The sequence below is a fragment of the Salvia splendens genome, chromosome 5 (genome assembly GCF_004379255.2).
Source record: "Salvia splendens isolate huo1 chromosome 5, SspV2, whole genome shotgun sequence".
In the NCBI taxonomy this organism is placed as follows: domain Eukaryota; kingdom Viridiplantae; phylum Streptophyta; class Magnoliopsida; order Lamiales; family Lamiaceae; genus Salvia; species Salvia splendens.
The window spans coordinates 26,264,934-26,285,376 of NC_056036.1; the positions used below are offsets into that span (position 1 = coordinate 26,264,934).

Here is a 20,443-nt window from a genome sequence, read left to right on the forward strand (position 1 = left end):
GTTGAAAGAGGAGAAATTGGAGAAAGATGAAAACCCTTGACTTGCTTCAGTATGCTGTCGAGGGAGATTAACGACGCTAGCCTTGCATCTTCAACAACAGTGGAAGGATTCCGAATAGGTGCAGCACCACTTTCTAAATTTAACATCTCCACGTCGTTTTTCATTTGTTGTAAAATCTAATTCGAGTAAACAGTGTTTGCGGAATTTCAGTATTTGAGAAGTGAGGCAACCAAGATAAAGAGAGCCAGCGCACTATGATACAAACCTTTCTTCTCTTGTGATCAACAATATTCAAGAGTTGAACTTAGCTTAGCTACTTGAGCAGAGTCTTTCGCTGCTTCAGTCGCCAAAGTACCAGCAATATCCTTATGGACCAATATAACCGTAAATATCAGTATGCGAACCATAACAAACCACATTACTATAAACAATATAAAAAAACATACAGCAAAAGAACTAGATAATGGCAATCTGTCCGTAGCTGCAAAAAGATGGGAATCTAAAGAAAATGGTAAGAACATACCTACAAATGTTGCAGCTGTGAAGTATAAAGATATCTGGCATATTCAGACAGCTGTCCAAGAGCATCGGTAGTCGGAGGCTGGGCAGCACCAAGTCCAACCATCCAACCATTCATTATTGTTGTAGAGAGAATTTCCAGCTGACCAGTTGCTCCTGCAGCCATGTCATCTGCAATGGAAAGGAAATCGAAGTTCTCTACAAGCCAATTTCGAATTTGACGCTGGAGCGCGCCAGCAGGGGTATGAACAAAAAGAGCCGCAAGAGCCTTTTTTCCAATTGAATAAATTTTTGCTTCTTCGGTTATTTCCTTGAGCTTTCCACCTGCTATATGCCGTCGCCAGGTCTCCTATATTAGTAAATGAGATGAATCAAACACACTGCTCAGTATCATTGATCTCACTTATTCATTGTAAAAAATCAGCAAAAGACCTGAGATAATGCTTTTATAATGGAAATAGAAAGAAAACATAATAGACATCACCAACTGAAGAAACACAATAATAGCTAAATCCTCTTCGATGAACAAAGAGATAAGATGGAGGAGGTAACTTAAGGGCATATTCTTCCCATTTTTTCCCTTTTTACGTTTATGCAGTTTATCTTAAGGTCAGGCTTGAACTTTGAAATGCTATATATTTTAAAAAAGTGTATGAAAGAATAATACAAAACTAACAATCTCGAGGTACCAAAACTACTCCCTGAATAAAAAAATCATTGATTGTTGCTTTGCTTCTGAAATGACAAGGTTAGAACAGCCCGCCCATCCACTGTGTGTGGATTTGTTGCTTTGCTAATGAAATTACAAGGAAATCGTTTCAATTTAGTAGCGTATTCAGGTTTCAGTTGTTAGAGAGGTGTAACTCATCTATACAGAAATAAAGAATAACATAAACATGCTAGAATGGAAAACACATTAAATCTAGTGATGAGTACAAATGGAATCAAGAAGGAAAACACGTATTCAGGCTTCAGTTGTTAGAGAGGTGTAACTCATCTATACAAAAATAAAGAATAACATAAACATGCTAGAATGGAAAAGACATTAAATCTAGTGATGAGTACAAATGGAATCAAGACGGAAAACATTACTAATTTACCTGATCAATTCCACGTATCTTCAGAACTACTGATGACAACTTTGACTTCTTTTCTGGTTTTATATTTACTTTGAACCTTAAATTTGGTCCCCAACCAGCATATTCCTTGAACTAGAATCGTAACGAACTGGAGATCTTCCAAGGCTGCTACCACGGCTAGAGCTTCTACTACATCCATTATTTGGCTTCTCAAGAAAGCGCTCAACCGGAGAAACCTTACATCACAAAAGACATTTTCACTTTTACACTCAATGCCTTATCATATTAAAAGAATTCATGTTTCACTCAAGTAGAAAAATTTGTCTATTCAACTAGTAGATCGACACATGACAGGGAGGGCACCTTAATTGATTGTAGCTCTGGTGATCGAGCAAGCAGGGACATTATATAGAAAATCCTAACACGAGAGACAAGCATCGGATCCATCACTCTTCTGGGCTCCATTTTGCGAATGAAAGAAAAAACATGTCAAATTTCAGCCAGGATTTCATGCTCTCTAGAAACACCTGCCTTAATGACTGCAGCCAGTACCTGCACATAGGAAACCAAGCAGCTATCAGGAAGCTATATTCCATGAAAGATGATAGAATTTAAATTTTTAACAATCGAGTTTTCTCACTGAGACACATACATAACCATGTATGATAACACCAGAAGGATGCAAATGCACACAAAACAAATCTTATTGATTAACCTAGGCGATAGATCCAAATGTATTGAACACCCTAAACCATAGAAGGAAAAGGTAAATCTTAACAAATACTTCAGAGCTTTGTCATTAACACATGCTCTGGAACCAAGCTAATTTTCTTAATCTTCTCAGATGCCAGAATGTTTCTGAAGGCAACTTATTTTGCAGACTGAACTTGCTGAGCAGATGCAATCATGTCATTCTTCAGCACAATGAATTTCAGCTTACTCATCATCAGGATACCAAAAACTATATGTTGCTGACTGTATTCATAAGAGGAGGTAGAAGGTGCTAAACACATAATACTAAGGAGAGCGCAGAAAAATGCAAGAAAGTAACCAAAGGGTTTCCTCAAGTAGATCCAATCCCTAGAAAAATTATAGAATGATCAAATTTATAAAATGATGAGAAAGCTAAAATTTGAATGACCAAAAAATTTGAATCATCTGAGACGACATCTGCCAAGCGGTTTATATTAAGTTCCAGTCTGGTAACTTGCCTCGGAGGGAACATATAACTGTCTTGAATCTATACCAAGCTTTTACCAGCAATGCCAGAACCTATACAAAACAAATGCCCATGAAAGCACCAAGTAAGGAAAAATGAAAAATTTGATAACTACATATGTATAGAAGGCAAAATCTTCACATAGTGCAGATATTGCAATGCTTATTGTACAGTAAATACTATAAATATTTGTTATAGACCCAATTACGACTAGGCATTACTAATAAGTAGTTAAACATCACAAGAAAAAGTTGGAAATGTGTCGTATTTGGATTTTCTCGGTGTGTTAAATTTCTGCAGTACATTTAAGATTATTTCAGTTCATTTTTAGAGTACAAAACTTGCTGGATTATCAATGTAATTGTAACAATAGATCTAAAGGGTCTGGGAAATCTTTTATATTATAAATGCAATGAACATGTATCTCTCTCAGAGTTATGACAGAAATTGCATGATGCTTTGATTTTAGAAACCAATACCTCGAGTCCAACTTTGCCATATTATGAGTTGTTGAGTTGCTAGCCACCTCATCTAGGTATGATACACTTTCAGCTTCACAGAGTTGCAAAAGCTGCTGCGAAAAAAATCACGCTTACTTTAAAGAATTAAGCGCCTGTTCACACAACCACACCAAGCACAAGTACAAGCACAAGCACATAAAATTTTTAAGGTGTGCTAACTTTACCAACAGTTGTAAGATTTAAAGACATATATCAATTTATCTTAATTGGAAAGTGCACTCACAATAGATAAAGCTTTAGATTTTAGGCGGGATATAGCAACCATGTATGAGGAAATATTGTCTGAGCCCGATAACTTTAAGTTCATGACGGCCTGAACTAGAATCAGAACGCCTCCATTGCCCCACTACTCCTGAATTTAAACAAATAATAAAGAAAGAATTCAGAAGTGTGAGATTTTAGTTAACCAATGGGTTAAAGTTATATGTGCTATTAATAGAACTTGTAATATACCAAGTCATAACAAGGAAGAAAATTCTCTTCTCATAGTTGTAACACCGGTCCCAATGTTAATGTAATCCATAAAGCGCACAATGAGAGAAAGTAGCACAGTTAAACGTCATAATTTACTTACTGAGGTTGATCTAGAAGACCGTGATAAATCCGACGAGGCAGATTGTATTAACAGCAAAGCACCACTGAGTGACTGCATTGTGGGTTTGAGTTGATTCGCTCTCAAAAATAAAGCCAAAAACAAGGTAAAAATAGAAAAAAAGTATCAAGTGAACTACATCAAAGAAGACAAACACCCTATTACTTGCCTTAGGAAGGGTAGGTGTGTTGTGATGGCTTCATGTAATTAGGAGTCAACTCTCATCTAGAGAACTTGGTGGTCTCTGTCGTAGTGAGATCGAAGAGGGAATTGCTAATCCACACAAGATGTTAGGTCAAAATAAATTGTTGAGGAACTTGACCAAACAGATCACTTCAACAGAAAAAATCATGCCATCAAATATATAGAAATCAGAGTAGTCTAGATTCCATACATTGTCATTAAATCCGGCATTGCAAAAATATTAAAATCATGAGAAAGATCAGTCACCCTGCCACAGTAGTGGCAACACAGCAAACCGAATGCCAAAGTAAAAGGAAATGTGTCTCATAAGTACTTGAGAAAGAGCTTGTAAAAACATTAACAGATATATTAATATGCCAAGAGTTAACAATAAATGAGGTTTATATATCAAAGAAACGCACATATTTGTACACGGCATATGAGACGAAGAAAAATAGGAAACTACATATGCCTTAATTATAAAGCTGACAGGTACCAAAGAATGGATTGAAAAATGCTGAAAAATATCAGGCACAGTATAATAACACACAAAAATATAATATATGTAACATATTAATTATAAAGCTGCAAAAGGCAGCAAATAATGAATTAAATAAGTAGAAAAATATAGACGCAACAACAGAGAAGCAGAAGATCAAGCAAAGCAAGCTCAAAAAGCAAAAAATAGACTTGTGCCTTTTGTCTTCAGCCCTTCCCCCTGCTTCTTTTAAGTTAAGAAGTCAGTCAACCCGTACCACCCTTGACCTTCAGATCGACTAAGTACAATCCAATCTATTTATGCAGTAGGATCTATCAAGGAAAACACATTAGTAGTTGAACAATAGATAACATTTGCAAGAATGAATCTAAATGCTCAGAGAAGCTTTCAAATTGACTAAGAGTAACACGAGAATATGCTGAATTATCTCGGTAGCCTCAAGTGCAACAGGAAGTGCAACAGGATTGGCACACACCTCTGTAATCTGACTCAAAAAGAATTTCTTTCCTGCATACAGACAAGAAAAAGGTTACATGTTTTGTGCAACAAGTAGAAGAATTCCAAAGACATAAAAATAATAAACTGTGGTATGTATTCCACTTCCTACAACTAAACAAAAAATTATATCTAAATGTATGTATAAAGAAGAGAATAACTAACCACAGATCCTGGTATCGTGTTCTTCAGAATTAGACAAAGCTAGACCAACTTCAATTTTATCAGGTACAAACAAAGCATCAAACTGATTATGCAGAAGTTCTTCATTGATGGATGGCTTTAGTATGAAATGACACACTTAATATCGAACTAAAGTTAGGTTTAATAAATAAATGTTTGAATATTGAAGCAAGTATTGGTTGCAGCTTTATACCCTTCAACTCGCTGGAATAAATAGTGAGGTGGTAAAAAAAGAGCAGTGATACTGAATGAGATGGTCCAGAAACTGCTCTAATGCCTTTCTCCCGAAGGAAAACATTGGAATGTCATAAATCCAAGGTTAGACTGAAATTCACAATAATAACATTAACCAATAACCTAGGAAGGAACAAACTCTTGAATTTGCAAGCTTCCCTAAAGCATCTAAAGCAGCTCGTAGAGCAGTACACAGCATATGGTGAGTCACAAGTTGATGCTTATTGACTGATCCTGAAGCAGAAACATTCACAAAGGATAAACATTACAGGCAAGCTGAAAATTTTAGAACGGGGTAACATTACAACTCATAGTTAAGTTGAATAGTATATTACAACACTATTAATCTGTTCTTATGTTCACTCAGTAAACCATAATTTGTTGTATCAATCATAATCATCAAACGGACAGGTAAAGAAAACAAACTCAAACACAGTATACTATGTACAAACTAGTGAACTGGCATATAAGAGATGCTAAGTCAAATTAAATTGTCGAGGAACTTGACCAAATATACAGAAATCGAAGTAGTATAGATTCCATGTATTGTACATAGTGGCAACAAGCTGCAGTTTCCATTCCTGCATTGCAAAATATTAAAATCATGAGAAAGGTCAGTCACTCTGCTACAGTAGTGGCAACACTAACCTCATAGAAAGTATCTTTACTTGACACTAATTGAGTGCCCAACCAGCTTCCAAGGCCCACAGTTTCTTTTTTTAGATGCAATTACAGCAAACCGAATGCCAAAGTAAAAAGGAAATCTGTGTAGTAAGTAACTAGGAAAGTGCCTATAAAAACATTTAACATATATATTAAGAATCCAAGATTTGACAATCAATGAGGTTTACATATCAAAGAAACACTTATATAGCACATATTTGTACAGGGCATACGAGACAAAGAAAAATAGGATGCTATGTATGTATTAATTAATTATGGTGCAAGGTAGCAAAAAGTGGATTAGAAAAAGTAGAAAAACGTCAGGCACAGTATAACAAACAAAAATATAATATATGTAACAGATCAATTATAACAAACAAAAATATAATATGTGTAACAGATCAATTATAAAACTGCAAAATGCAGCAAAGAATGAATTAAATAAGTAGGAAAAATATAGGCGCAACAACCAAGAAACAAAAGATCACAAAGCAAGCTCAAAAATCAATAAATAGACTTGTGCCTTCAGTTTTCCACCCTTTCCCCCTCATCTTTTAAGTTAAAAACTCAGTCGCCCCCTACCACCCTTGACCTTCGGATCGACTAAGTACTTTCTAGTCTATTTATGCAGTAGGAACTATCACGGAAAACACTTTAGTTCCACTAGAGATAACATTTGCAAGAACGAATCTAAATGCTTAGAGAGGCCTTCAAATCGACTAAGAGTAGCACAAGAATATGCTGAATTATCTCAGCAGCCTCAAACGCAACAGGATTGGTACACAGCAGCTCTGCAATCTGACTCAAACAGAAAGTCTTTCTTTAATACAGCCAAGAAAAGGGTTAAGGTTTAGTGCAACAAGTAGAAGAATTCCAAGGAGATAAAAATAATAAACTGTTGTATGTATTCCACTTCCTACAACAAACAAAAAATTATGTCTAAATATATGTACAAAGAAGAGAATAACTAACCACACATCCTGGTATCGTGGTGATATTGTGTTCTTCAGAATTAGACAAAGCAATTCCAACCCCAATTTCATCAGGTACCAACAAGTGTAGAGCATCATAAAGATTTGGCAGTAGTTTTTCATTGATGGCTTTAGTATGAAATGACACACTAAATATCGAACTAAAGTAAATAAATGTTTGAATATTGAAGCAAATATTGGTTGCAACTTTATACCCTTCAACTCGCTGGAATAAATAGTGAGGTGGTCAAAATTGAACCGGAGCAGTAGTACACTACCCTCCATTCCATCCATTATGTAATAACAAGTTAAACAATTACCCACACACATCAAATACTTCCCAAACATAAGTCTTGCTCGCCCTCAAGCAAGTTATATAAATAAGCACATTCACAAGAAATTAGATAATCCTCTACTTCAAGTCACGTCAAATCACACGAATCATTTAGAGAAATTAGGTTGAGCCCGAATTCACTCGCGAGTGAGACTTTTAGAACAAGAATTGTACACGAACTAATTCCCTAAGAGCTAGGCATCCAATGCTTCAATGTAAGTTCGATTTATGTCTTGGGAGTCTCAAACCATCGTCGCTAATTCATAAAGAGAAGTTCTTCCAGCTATTCTTTATTTTAAGCACATAAGATCTTTCTCCCAAAATCAAGCAAAATTCATCGCTCACAAGTCAATATGATGCATAAATCAAAAGGTCTTTTCATTTGGATGTAACGGGGCTTTTGGTAAAGGTGTGATCATATTTGGATAAGTAGCTTATCACTATTCTTAAAATACTAGCACATCCCTCACAACATCCTTCCCATCTCACTACCTTTTAAACCAAGTGATCTTATTCTTTTGAGCATATTTCTGTTTTTCGCTCGATATTCTTTTTTCTGGCCATGGCTTTTTTAACTCATGAAAGGCTGCCTTTTTATTTTATTTTTTTTACTTGCCTTGGCTTTTTATTTTACACATGAAAGGCTGCCTTTTTATTTTATTTTTTTCTAGCCTTGGCTTTTTTTTACATGTGAAAGGCTGCCTTTTTATTTTTTCAAGCCTTGGCTTTTTTTACACATTAAAGGCTGCCTTTTTATTTTACTTTTGTTTGAAGAGACAGCTTTTTTCATTTGTATCTCAATATAAATGAATACCACCTAATGAATGTTCCAGGACTTCCATCTTTTCCTTGCCACCATAAATACCCTCCCGATAATGTGCTAGCACTTTAATTTTAGTGACTAGGGTAGAAAATATAGGCCAACAAACGGATATAATAAGTAGGCTAATATAGTGACTTCAAAATTTTCAACAAAGAAAATAGGCTTTTGGGGCTCAAACCGGCTCACTAGTGGTTTATGTAGGGTTAGGCATGTGATAATTTGGATATGAGGCTTTTAGTTCTATTGCCTAAATCATTTTTATGCACCAATATCAACAAGATTGCAACTCATAAAGCTCTCATTCAGTTGATCGGCCCTATGGCTTTTTGAATTAATTTTTCAAAACCAGAATAGTTCTCTCTCCTTAACTCAAGAAATCGGGCACCAAAGAACATTATTGTCACTGTATCTGAAGCACGGGATACCTAGTTCTCCAGAAGTTAGTAAGCAACAAGAAGTTTACAGACCAACCCTCGAGAGAAACGAAGTCTACACTAATAACCCATAAAAAAGTGGTGAAAGTAGTGACAATCAATAGAGAGAAAATCTTGCATGCACACACAAATAACAAGTGGTGAAACACTGTTCGTGGAAGCTTTTCGTCCTCACTACAGAGTAGCATAGTACTAGGGAAATATTTGGATATTTATGAAGCTAATATCCTTTGTTTATCTACTGGTGATGTGTATGAAATCATTAAAAACTAGGGAGATGCACAGATTAGAGAGCTGTGAGACAACCTCTCAAAAATTTACTCTTAATCATAACATGTCAATTCACATTTAAATTCTCTATAAAAATCAACATATCAGGCATGAATGAAAATAAATAGCAGCTAGGCACTCATGTATAAGTAGGAAGCATCCCAAGTTGAGTATATACGGGCTCGAACAACACCTGAAAAAGATGAGAAGTAGAGTTACCAGAATCCTCAAAGACCATGATTTTGACGACTACAAAATGAGAAGTAGAGCTACTCCTTTTTTCATCAGGGCCGACTCCAACACAGGAAGCTAGTTGCTCTTGCAATCCACCGCTTCCCAAGCTCCTGCAAGAAGAAACAAACTTCATTAAAATCTTATCAAGAAGACAACAGATATGATTATGATAAAAACAGATGCACTTAACATTTTATGGAAAAGGATGAATGATATCCATAGGTTAAGCAAGAGAGGTTTTACATGGAATAAATGATCTTCTGATGCAGCACGAACGATTCGGGACTCAAATTGACTTATAAATAACCTACAAAGAAGATTGTCAATCTTAGATAGCCTTAAAAATGCATTAAGTACAGAATGCACGCATGCACATAATGATAAATGTGGTGAGTGAAGCAGGTTTATTAAAGAAATGTCAATGCTTTCAGGCAGTAAAAACTCTAATCAGATGACTGGGTAAAATCTAGAAAAACCTGTTTGTTAACAATGCATTCCCGAAACAACTTTTGCTGACACAGGGACTGTAGAAATTGAAGAGAAGAATCACACTGCAGCCGAGGTGATTCAAGGTCTCTTCAGTAGTAGGGGATACACTTCTAGATGAATCGTTGGTCCACAGATACTTGACTTCTACACAAACAGCAGCAAATGCTGCCTCTTTGCATATGTACACCTGCCACCAACTCCACTTACTCAGCCACAACATAATTTGATAACACTTTGAAATAACAACAATCAAGAAGATGAAGTGGGAAGATTTATAACATTAAACTAGTAATTTAATGTTCTCAGTTTTCACCAAGTCCTGGATTGCTACCTTGTAATATGCAGTCAATGTTAGAGCAACCTCTTGGTACTGTGAAGAAACAATGACCGTCAACAATTATAGACTGCAATCTATGAGAGCCGCATGAAAAAGAATCATGTAATTGGGAATGGTGTGATATTCCTAGATACGAAGTAGTAAGTATATATCTACAAACAACGGATAAGGAAATGAATATTGACATGTATGTATGCTCCAAGTAGAACTAGCAGATAAAACACCAGGTCAATCAGTTGTTCTTCCGACATCTTCGCATCATCAAGCAATATCTGAAGAAAACATATGATGATATATGAATTAAGGGGCATACTGATGTATACACATATAACCACATCATAACACACGTAACAAATATGTTGCCAGAAGTTGAGAATGACTATATTTTCAAGTACATAACCAGGGAAGATAAATTAAGAAAGAGCTAGGATCAATGTGAAGATAAGGAGCTGTGAATCAAAGTTATTAAAGTTAAAGGCTAAAAGGGCTCAGGAGAGGTGGAACTAAAAAACCTATAAAGCATTAAGTAGCTCATATCATACAAATGATGGGCGAGTTTATGATCTTAGGAAGTTGTGGTTTATGCAAAAACATTAGCAACTGTAGTTAAAGAAGACTAGAGGAAATTAAGCAGAAAGGTTGTCAGGATAACTAGAAAAAAACTTGTTAAAATACTTTTAAACCTCAATGTATTACAACAGTTTCTTGACTGCAAATCTCATAATATTGAGAATGAAAAATGAGAAGCAACCTAAAGCAAAAAAAGGAAAGCGAAAACAAGCAGACTGTTACATGATGTAGTGGAAAAAAACCACTGAAGGAATACAGGTCGCTAGTAAAGCAACCAAGTCAAAATAAAGATTTTCTTTCCATCCGTTTATGTTTGTTGTCTTGCATCAATCAACACACAAATCCAATTATAAGTGTAATATAGGACTTTTGAAAATTAACAAAAAAAATAGAGCAATGCAATCTACTTGATATGATAGATAGCTCAGTATCACTTTCGATAACCTGTTCAATTTTGGGCACCCGGGAGGCAAGATCACACATGGAATGCAACAGAAGAATTCCACATAGCAAATACTTGAACGTGGATTTTTCCCTTTCCCAAACCATAATCGCTGCGATAAGGTGAAGAGGAAGATTCCTTGCAAATTTTTCCAAGTCAACCTGCAATAATCATGTGATTCCAACATGTGCATTCTGACGTGTAAATAGCAATAATAATATCTATAACATAAATAACAACTTTTGCAACAACCCTATTAGTTTCTATGAGTACATCCCAGATACAACAAGCCAAGAAATTGCAGATTTAACCTCTGCTGAAAATCCCAACAAACTACAGTTCTAGTATATATATAGATAGATACATATGCACCTACTCCCAATCAGTTTCACTATCACACAATTGTTTCACCACCAAAACTGAGAGAGAAATAGAAAGTCAGTGGCTGAGCCCAAATTTTAAGATAAATGCTCAAAGGGATAACACCAATCTACAAATAAGCAAGCGATATCAACCCAAGAATGTTTGGACATCACAACAAGTTTATTAGCTTCACAAATCAAGAAGAAAACCCAATGTCATGAACCCAAATCTAACTCCCTAACCTATCTAGCCAAACAAGAAGATAAAATTTGTAAACTGAAAAATTAATGGAAACTTACCTAAGCCGAGAAGTCCACGGCAGTCCAACGAAATTGACAGTGCAGCCGATATGGCTGGAGAATGACACCGACCGAAGTGAGACCCCGACGGCAGCGACTACTCGGTGGATTCTCGAGTGCCTCTCACCGCTCGGCGGCACCTGATATCCGACGGATGGACTGATGGCATGACAGCCTTGCGACGCGGCGGCAGGTGTGCGCGACATCAGCGATTCCAGACCGAGGAGAGTGCAACTGGAACGGAGGGAGCGGCTCCGAAGCGACGGAGGCCGCTGTCTGCAAGCGAGTCCAGCGAGTGTATGCGCAAAGGAGAGTCGGTGCTGGCTGCTATTGACCGACGGCAGTAGCGGTGGGCGGTCATGGTCAGGCGGAATTGAAATTTGGGAGGAATTCAAAATAGCTTTAATTGACCGAACGGAGGCTACGTCGAATTGTTTGGGGAGAAATCGGACCGGTGATGGAGTGTAGTCGCCGGTGTGAGAAAGGCGGAAGGGTGCCGACGGGAATTGGTTCCTTCATTTGGGGATCTATGATTTGGGGAAAGTAAATTCAAATTGAATAACGGCAATTGAAATTTTTGAGGAATTCAAAATATAGCTTTAGGACGTGTTTGATACTGTCGTGAGGAAGCAAAATAAGAATTTGACCAAGAAAACAAAAGAAAATGAATTCATATATTTGAGTTTGATACACCCAAGAATTGTTGGAAGAAAAACTTCCCAATGCTTGACACGTATTTTATTGATATTGTATTAAATGTTACTTAACATTTTTATCCCTAAAATCAATGAGCATAATTAACTCTTTATATCATTGTTATATTGTAGGGTAGGTGCATTTGAATGGCCAAAATATTGGTCTATTAAAATGGCTCTGACTTCCAACTTGTTTGTAGAAATAAAGGTGGAAGGAGGCCCCCGAGTACACATTATATCATACTAGTAAATCGATTGATAAAATAAAAATGACCAGATATAATGGAAACTGAAATTTGAGAGGAATTCAAAATATAGCTTTAATCGATAAAAATTTTAACTATAAAGGATAATTCTTTGGGACGTGAGTAATTCCATGATGGGCCAATGAATTGAATAAATTAGGGCTGACTTTAAGTGGGCTATATTTAAATAATTCTTTAAATTGGCTGATTAATTAATTCTTTGGTCTAAATTGATTTAGTTAATGGTGGCTAATATGTTGGATTATTTTAGTCACTACGACACGAATTAATATCCAGATTTATTTAATTCTTCAACATATTCAAGTTAAAGGAATTGCTAGTTTAAGTTCATGCAAAATAATGTTGTAAAGACATGAAATAAAATTAACATGCATGCATTCTAATTAAGTTTGAATATTTTATTGAGTCTAGTTAGTATGTTATTCTTATTTTAGAAGGAACTATACTGGCAAGAAAGTTAAGACTGAAGTGAGAATTTCAATTAATAATCTAAGCAAACGTGGTGGATTTTCTATCCTACATTATTGTTATTGTGTGGTTTTTCTTCCTAAATACTCCCTCCATCCATGGAAAACAATCTTATAATGTCATTATGTGATTTTCATAAAAAATAGTCTCATTTCTAAAAAAATAGAAAGTTTCACTCTCATATTTTATCTATGTTTTTATCTTTCTCTCTTACTCTATCAATTTGTCATTAGAACACGTGTCGTCCACAAATGAGACTATTTTTTATATCGGAGGGAGTATAAGTTAGTTTCATGTATGTTTTATGAGAAAATGATGTTATGTATGTTATGTAATGCCATGTTTTATCTTGATCATTTTCTATTTGTTTGACTAGCACGGGGGAGCATACCTATTTGGCTTTACAAAACTTCTTTTCCGAAAAACAACCATTAAATGTAAAAAATAAAACACATATGAAAAAAATAATTTGTTTTATTCCTTGAAAAATAATCGAAGAATTTTTACAATATTCAAGCACTCGAAAAATATTTTACAGTACACGAAATACTAATAAAGAAAATATGAGATAATTATTTATAGATGAAGTGAGAAAGTATTAATTATGTGTAGTGTGAGACCATTTACTTAAAAAGTAAATTGAACTCAGAATTGAATAATAACAGTACTCTCCCTCTGTAGCCATTAGGAGTCTCATTTGAGTTTGACACGGGTTTTAAAAAATATAATGGAAAGTGGGTGAGTAAAAATAGTGGAATGTGGAACTCATTTTTTATACATATTAGGTTTATAATAGAATGTGAGTGGATATGATTACTTCTTGTTTAAGAAATATATTAGTCTAATTTATGTAGTATTAGTACAATTGTATTACTTCTTCTTTATTTACTGCTAATTTGTATATTTTTCATAAATTATGAATTACTAGATATTAAATAAAAGCAGAGTGTGGATATGATTACTCGCTGAGAGAAGGACATTCGTGCATATTTTTATTCTAATTTCATTTAAAGTAGAGTTTGGTTTTTGAAAATTCATACATAATATTACATTAATTGTGGTAATGAATCATTGGGTAATGATAAAATGGAAACTCTATATATCGTACAAACTCTGAACTATGATCAAGGCCGTTAGAAAATGTCAATAGATGACCAAATAACAGCAACAAAAATGTCAACACAACCGTTGACACTGTGTTGACAATTTTTGTTGTTGTTAATTTTTATGGGGTTTGAATCCCCTTGCACAACGGAAGACTTGTACAAAACAAATAAACCAGACAAAGGATCTATTTGACATATTATGGGATTAATAACAAACTATGATCAAGGTCGCTTGAATGCAAATAATTATGCTTAAAGAAAATAAATCCTAAACATGAATACTACGGTTTAGAGTTACTGATTTGATTCTCCAAAGAATCATCGATTACTTGCTCCTTCTCCACGTGATGACCTTCGATACGAGACCACAGATCTTCTAATCTATTCTTGAACTCAAGTTATATGACCTTTGGGTGGGCAAAGCTTGTCAAAACCGAAAGGACTCGACTAGAAATTGTTGGGGTTTGGTGCCCCTTTCACAGCGGAAGACTTGGACAAAATAAATTAATCAGATAAGGATCTATTTGATCGATTATGCAATTAATCAATTCACGTGTTAAACATATAATTGCATGCAAGAACGCAAATAATTCATGCTTAGAAAATAAAAATCCTAAAACGTGAATACTACGGTTTAGAGTTACCGATTTGATTCTCCAAAGAATCGTCGATTGCTCGCGCCTTCTCCACGATGATATTCAATACTAGACCACAGATCTTCTAACTGGTTCTTGAACTGTATTCCGAAATTAGTGTGGGCTGATCTTATCAAAATAGTATGACTCAAATAAACAAGACAGAAATTCCTCACGGAGGAGAGCAGAAGAAAAAATCATCTCCTCCAATCATGAGAGAGGGACGAAAATTTCATAGTAAATAAAATTGTATTTTCTGTCTCATTTGTTCTCCTATTTATATTAAGTTCATATTGGGCCCAGTCATGGATCTATGGAAGGTTTTGGATATGGTCTCACCCAATTAGCTTTTTACTAATTAAATTGAACCCACAATTTAATACAAGCTTATATTGGAATATTATTAGCAACCACTACAGAAACAATATTGCACTGCTGATGAGACTCGTTTCATGCATGTGTTCCATGATAAAACTGTACCCAATTCTACTATCTACCATGCGAATATGAGCCAGGTGTGTGTGAAAGTCAGCCATGTTCAAAGGATGAACTGATCAGCTAGGCGGACAGACGAATCGAGGAAAAGGAGTGAAACTGCTGAGTGAACGGATCAAGTCAGATCAACCGGAGCCAACAGGAGTTCCCGCATAGAAGGTGGAGCTAAAAACCCCTACCAAAAGCCAAGGGCAGGAATGACATTTCGAGAGGACGGTACCCTAGGGATCAGAGCCCTACGCCTCTCTATAAATAGCAAGCCAAGCGCGAGTAGGAGAGGGGGCGCGCACATAGAGAGAAACACATTCCTGATTTCAGCTCTCTTCAAGGGCTGAAAAATGGGAGCTCCCAATACTCAACACTCCTGAATTCTGCCACTCACACACTTGGTCTTAGTTTAGTTTACTTTAGCAGCGTGGTGGTGTTAGTTTTACCAGCTCTATCTTTTGGTTCTGTAATTCCGCTTCGAGAAGAAGCGATGAAACAATTTCTACTTTTAGTTCTGTTTACTTTTAGTTTATGTTTGACGTTCAGACTTGGATTTCAGTTTATTGATCAATGTTTTGTGGAAGTTTGTTATTATGCATGAACTCTGATAAGGCCAATTTCATGCATAGGTCTAGGGGATAAATTCGTGGATTTACTGGGTCTAACACACGTTTTAAGCCAGGTGTGTAGAAGAATTCTGCCAAGTCCAGGAAAAGAAGAGGACAATCACATGTCCGAGGAAACTGGCGAAGAAGTGAGCATTATGGAGGAAAATTGCAAGACGGAGGAAGTCTCAGAGCCGAAGGGTAGAATAGCGATTTCTACGAAGGTTCTAGAAGATTAAGTTCGCGCCTATATAAAGAAGGAAGCATGTATTCTGGAGGGATCTTCTCGGTGGAGACCTCACTAACAGTCTGAGGCTCGTAGCTCATTTTCTTCTATACACTTGGGTTCTTTAGAGGGAAATTGGGGTGGTTCACGTGTTGGGTTCACTTTTCGCTTTCTAACATTTCACTTGGGTTGTAACACCGTCCTGTCGAGGGCGAAGAAACAAGTTCCATTTTTTTTCTCACATTTTGTGGATTTCACCGATCTTCGCTGTTCCGAGCTCGGCTTTCTGTTTTTTTTCACCGCATATTTCTGTGTTTAATGCAAGTTTAATTTTCTGTCATGTCGTTGATGTTGATTTCTTATTTCGCTTCTGTGATTTTCTGAAGTTTGAGTTAGTTTACTTGTGTTGGATGCGTTTCGCAATTGTTCACGGAATCTGTGCAGAGTATTGGCTATAGATCGGGTCGATCAGAGTTGTTGGTGGTTGAATCGGAGTTTTAAATTTGGTGTTGTAGCTGAGTTGAGTGGAATCGTTTGAATTCGAAGTTGATCGGAGTAGATCTGTTAGATCGAAAGTTATGGAGTTGATTGAGGTTGTCATTTGGTTCGGATCGCTTGGATCCGGAGTGGATTAAGCATCCGACGTGAATCTGAGCAGAGTTGATTAGAATTTATGCCTAGCCTTCATGTTTTCATTTCATTCCGTCTAGTGTATGTAGATCATTGTTATTTCCGGTTTGTTGCAAGCTTCCGACGACCCAACTTTTATATTTTGTTCGAATCTAGGTACGTGCTCTGTTTTTTCACCTTCGTTTCGGATTAAGTTAAAAAGGGCATGTCGTAGTTAGTTAGAGTTTCAGTTTGTTGTTGCAGCTTTTCTGCCGTACTTGCTCATTCTGGAATTATGGTCCCCATTGTTACATGCTTTCTGTCTGCTTTTATTAGGTAGCCATTTACACGGTCTAGGAAGTAGGTCTAATATCCCGTAGCCTTGATGATGTTTGATCTCAGCATGTTTACAGTTTCCTAGGTCTAGTATTTATATTTCTTGCCTAGGTCTAGTCGTAGTTAAACCTCAACCCAGTTTGCGTGGCAGCAGCCGCCCTTGTCCAGAGTTTCTAAATGGTTTCTTACGTGTCCATCTTCGTGGGATCGACCCCTGCTTCTCTATACTAATCCATAGTATTCGGGTTGAGGGATCTTTGAAGGGGAGTGTAGTGTGCCCAACGACAGAGCATTCCGTGTTCTCTTGAGTTCCTAGACCAAGTGATCTAGTGGATTCATAGGACTTGGCATCTCGACCTAGCATCTTGACACATTGAACAACGCACTAACCGCAATCCTCTCTTCAAATGGCGCCGTTGCCGGGGATGGATGGCGTAGTTTGTGTTAGTATTTAGAGTCTTTGGCGTATATAGTTTTGATTTATTTTCTTTCCTTTTATTTGTAGTTTATGAGCAGAGGCTCACGGTCTACCCACTGGAGTAACTCGTCTGGGTGGGAACAAGGTCAATTCATTTGGCAGGACAAGGACACCGCCTCCACAATAACCACCAGATCAGGGTTCACCACAGGAGATCCGTTTCTGAGTGGATTTACTAGCGACGAATCTTGGGCGTCGTCAGGAGGTGAAGATCCAGAGTCACCACCAGAGTCAGAGTCAGAAACAGGGAAACAGAGGAAGTAGTCACGGCACACATAGTAGACCCAGATCCAGAGATAGGGTCACTAACTGCCCATTTAGATGGAGAGTCAGCACAGGCCATAGTGACGAACCCACGTCAGAGGTCCATTGAGATCAAGACGAATGTGCTCGACATCTTACCGACATTTTCTGGGCGAAGAAGTGAGTGCCCATACGAGTTTCTAAATGAATTCAGTAAATTGTGCAGCATCCAAAAGAGGCCAAATGATGCGACGGAGAAGGACTAGGGGAACCCAACACATGGTTATTACGGTTACCCACGGATTCTATCCGCACTTGGAGAGACTTTAAATTGGTGTTTTTAGATTATTTCTTTCCATCCAATAAGACGAATGCTCTGAAGAAGGAGATAGTGGAGTGCAAACAGGACTATGACGAGTCATTGAGCCAATACTGGGCAAGGTTCAAAGGATTGCTGGATGCATGCCCGAATCACCGGATGATAGAGGCAGAGACCTATTCTCTGTTTTATGAAGGAGCGACTTCCGAGTCGAAGGACTTGATGAATTCCTCCAGCGGAGGAAATTTTACATGGAAGAGAGGAAGTGAGGCACGAGAGATTTTGGGGAAATTGATAGATGCAAAGAAGGCATATGATAGTCCAAGGAACGCCGTGAGAAGAGGGTCTGCGAATGCGCTAAGAGAACAAGATGATGATAAGGTGGAGGCAAGGATAGATAGACTCGAGAAGGCTCTTTTGAATGCTATCGAGAAAACTAATTCGCCAGCGCCGCCGGAGAAGGAGAAACCGCCTGGTCCAGGAGAGTCCCAATTTCGACAATATTACGGATCCCAGGAAGGAGATTACCAGGCCCAGGTGAATGCGATGGGGAGTTGGAATCCCGATGGAAGTTGGAACCCCGAGAGATAAAGAGATGCACCCTGGAGGAATCATCCAAATTTTAAATGGTCTGATAACGAACAGAGCCAGCCAGCACCACAACAAAGTATGCAGTTTACACCTCAGACCGAGAGGCAGGGCAACTGGAGGAATCATGAGGGGCAAGGAAATTGGAACAATCGGAACCAGGGAGATCACTCGAACTGGGGAAACAGGAATCAAAACCATCAGGGGAACTCTTATGTGCCACCACACCAAAGGAATTTCCAAACCACCTACCCAGGTCAAGGAAGCCAGTTCAACAACAATTCAGGGGGTCAAGGAAATATTCGCTCGACCCAAGGAAGTGGACCCGGCCCCAGCCAGCCGAGTTCTAAACCACAAAGGAATCTCGATGAAATGGTGCACGACCTCATCAGTTCTCAGCAGCACATGCAGAACAACTTACAGTCGAACAATGACGTAGTCAAAGGGCTTCAGGACGCTCAGCAAGAACAAAAGGCGGACCGAGGGCAAGGAGACAGGGGGAATAACCTCTAGACCAAGGAGCTTGGCTGCAAACAATCCAATGATTAGAGATGAACTCAGGGCAGGAGATTTGGAGAAACCATTGCCTAGAGAAACTAAACCATTTTTCCTCGATCCAGGGCCAGAGTTGGTAAGGGAGGAGGAGAAGAAAGAAGTCGGAGAGTTCTCAGCTGAAAGTTCCACAGGAAGAGCAGGGAAGTAACTGAAACCCTTCCCAAGCCGAGGGGAGGCCAGGAATAAAAAGGAAGAACCGTTAGATTTCATGGATATTTTTGGGAAGCTGGAAATCAACCTACCATTTTTACAGGCTCTGAAATTGCCAGTGTTTAGCAAGTTCATCAAGGAATTTATAGCTGGTAAGGCGAGACCTAGTGGAAAAATTCTGATAGGAGAAAATGTTTCCGCGGTAATTCAGAAGCGGAGGATGCCTTCGAAATGCAATGATCCAGGTATGTTTACTTTGCCCATCTCTATTGGTGACGTAAAAATTAAGCAAGCTATGTGTGATTTAGGGGCTTCGATAAATGTTTACCGCTTTCCCTTTACAAGAAACTGGTAGGAGTAAGTATGGTAGATACGAAAGTAGTGATCCAGCTAGCGGATAGGTCGCGTATCTGCCGTGAAGGAGTGCTTGAGAATGTGATAGTTAGAGTACATGATTTCTTGTACCCAGCTGATTTTCATGTGATAAAAATGAGCGATAATGAGTCTGCAGAATCTGGCGGAGTACTTTTAGGGAGACCTTTCCTACGTACCGCTAAGACTATCATAGATGTTTTTGATGGCACCATTTGCCTTGACTACAATGGGGAGAAATACACATTCAGCATAGATGAGGCAATGAAGAAACCTCTTGACGTTGAAAATTTGCATGCTATAGATGTTATTAACCCCTCGGTCCAGGAATATCTTGAGACCGAATTAATGCAGGAACAGATTGCAAATTCTGAGATGAGTCATGCTATTGATAGAGAAGTAGCCGGGTGGTGTCAAGCTATGAACACGAGTGAGTTATCAGATGAGGAGCTGGCCGAGGCAATTCTAGAATTCTGCACGAACCCGGAGCTAGCTAGATCAAGGAAAACACCTTATGTGGCGAGCATGGAAAGTTCTACTAAGTCTACGAAGGGAA

At 37.7% G+C, this 20,443-nt stretch overlaps 2 long non-coding RNA genes across 2 annotated transcripts; both read right to left on the minus strand.

The window, feature by feature from the left end:
• Positions 1–9,342: 9,342 nt before the first annotated feature.
• LOC121803661 lies at positions 9,343–9,874 on the minus strand. Its single transcript, XR_006051092.1, has 3 exons — positions 9,730–9,874; positions 9,497–9,560; positions 9,343–9,363 (listed from the first exon to the last, which is right to left on the minus strand). It is a non-coding gene; the product is annotated as an uncharacterized LOC121803661 (long non-coding RNA).
• Positions 9,875–10,094: 220 nt separating this feature from the next.
• LOC121803570 lies at positions 10,095–11,852 on the minus strand. Its single transcript, XR_006051077.1, has 3 exons — positions 11,754–11,852; positions 11,094–11,252; positions 10,095–10,112 (listed from the first exon to the last, which is right to left on the minus strand). It is a non-coding gene; the product is annotated as an uncharacterized LOC121803570 (long non-coding RNA).
• Positions 11,853–20,443: the final 8,591 nt, after the last annotated feature.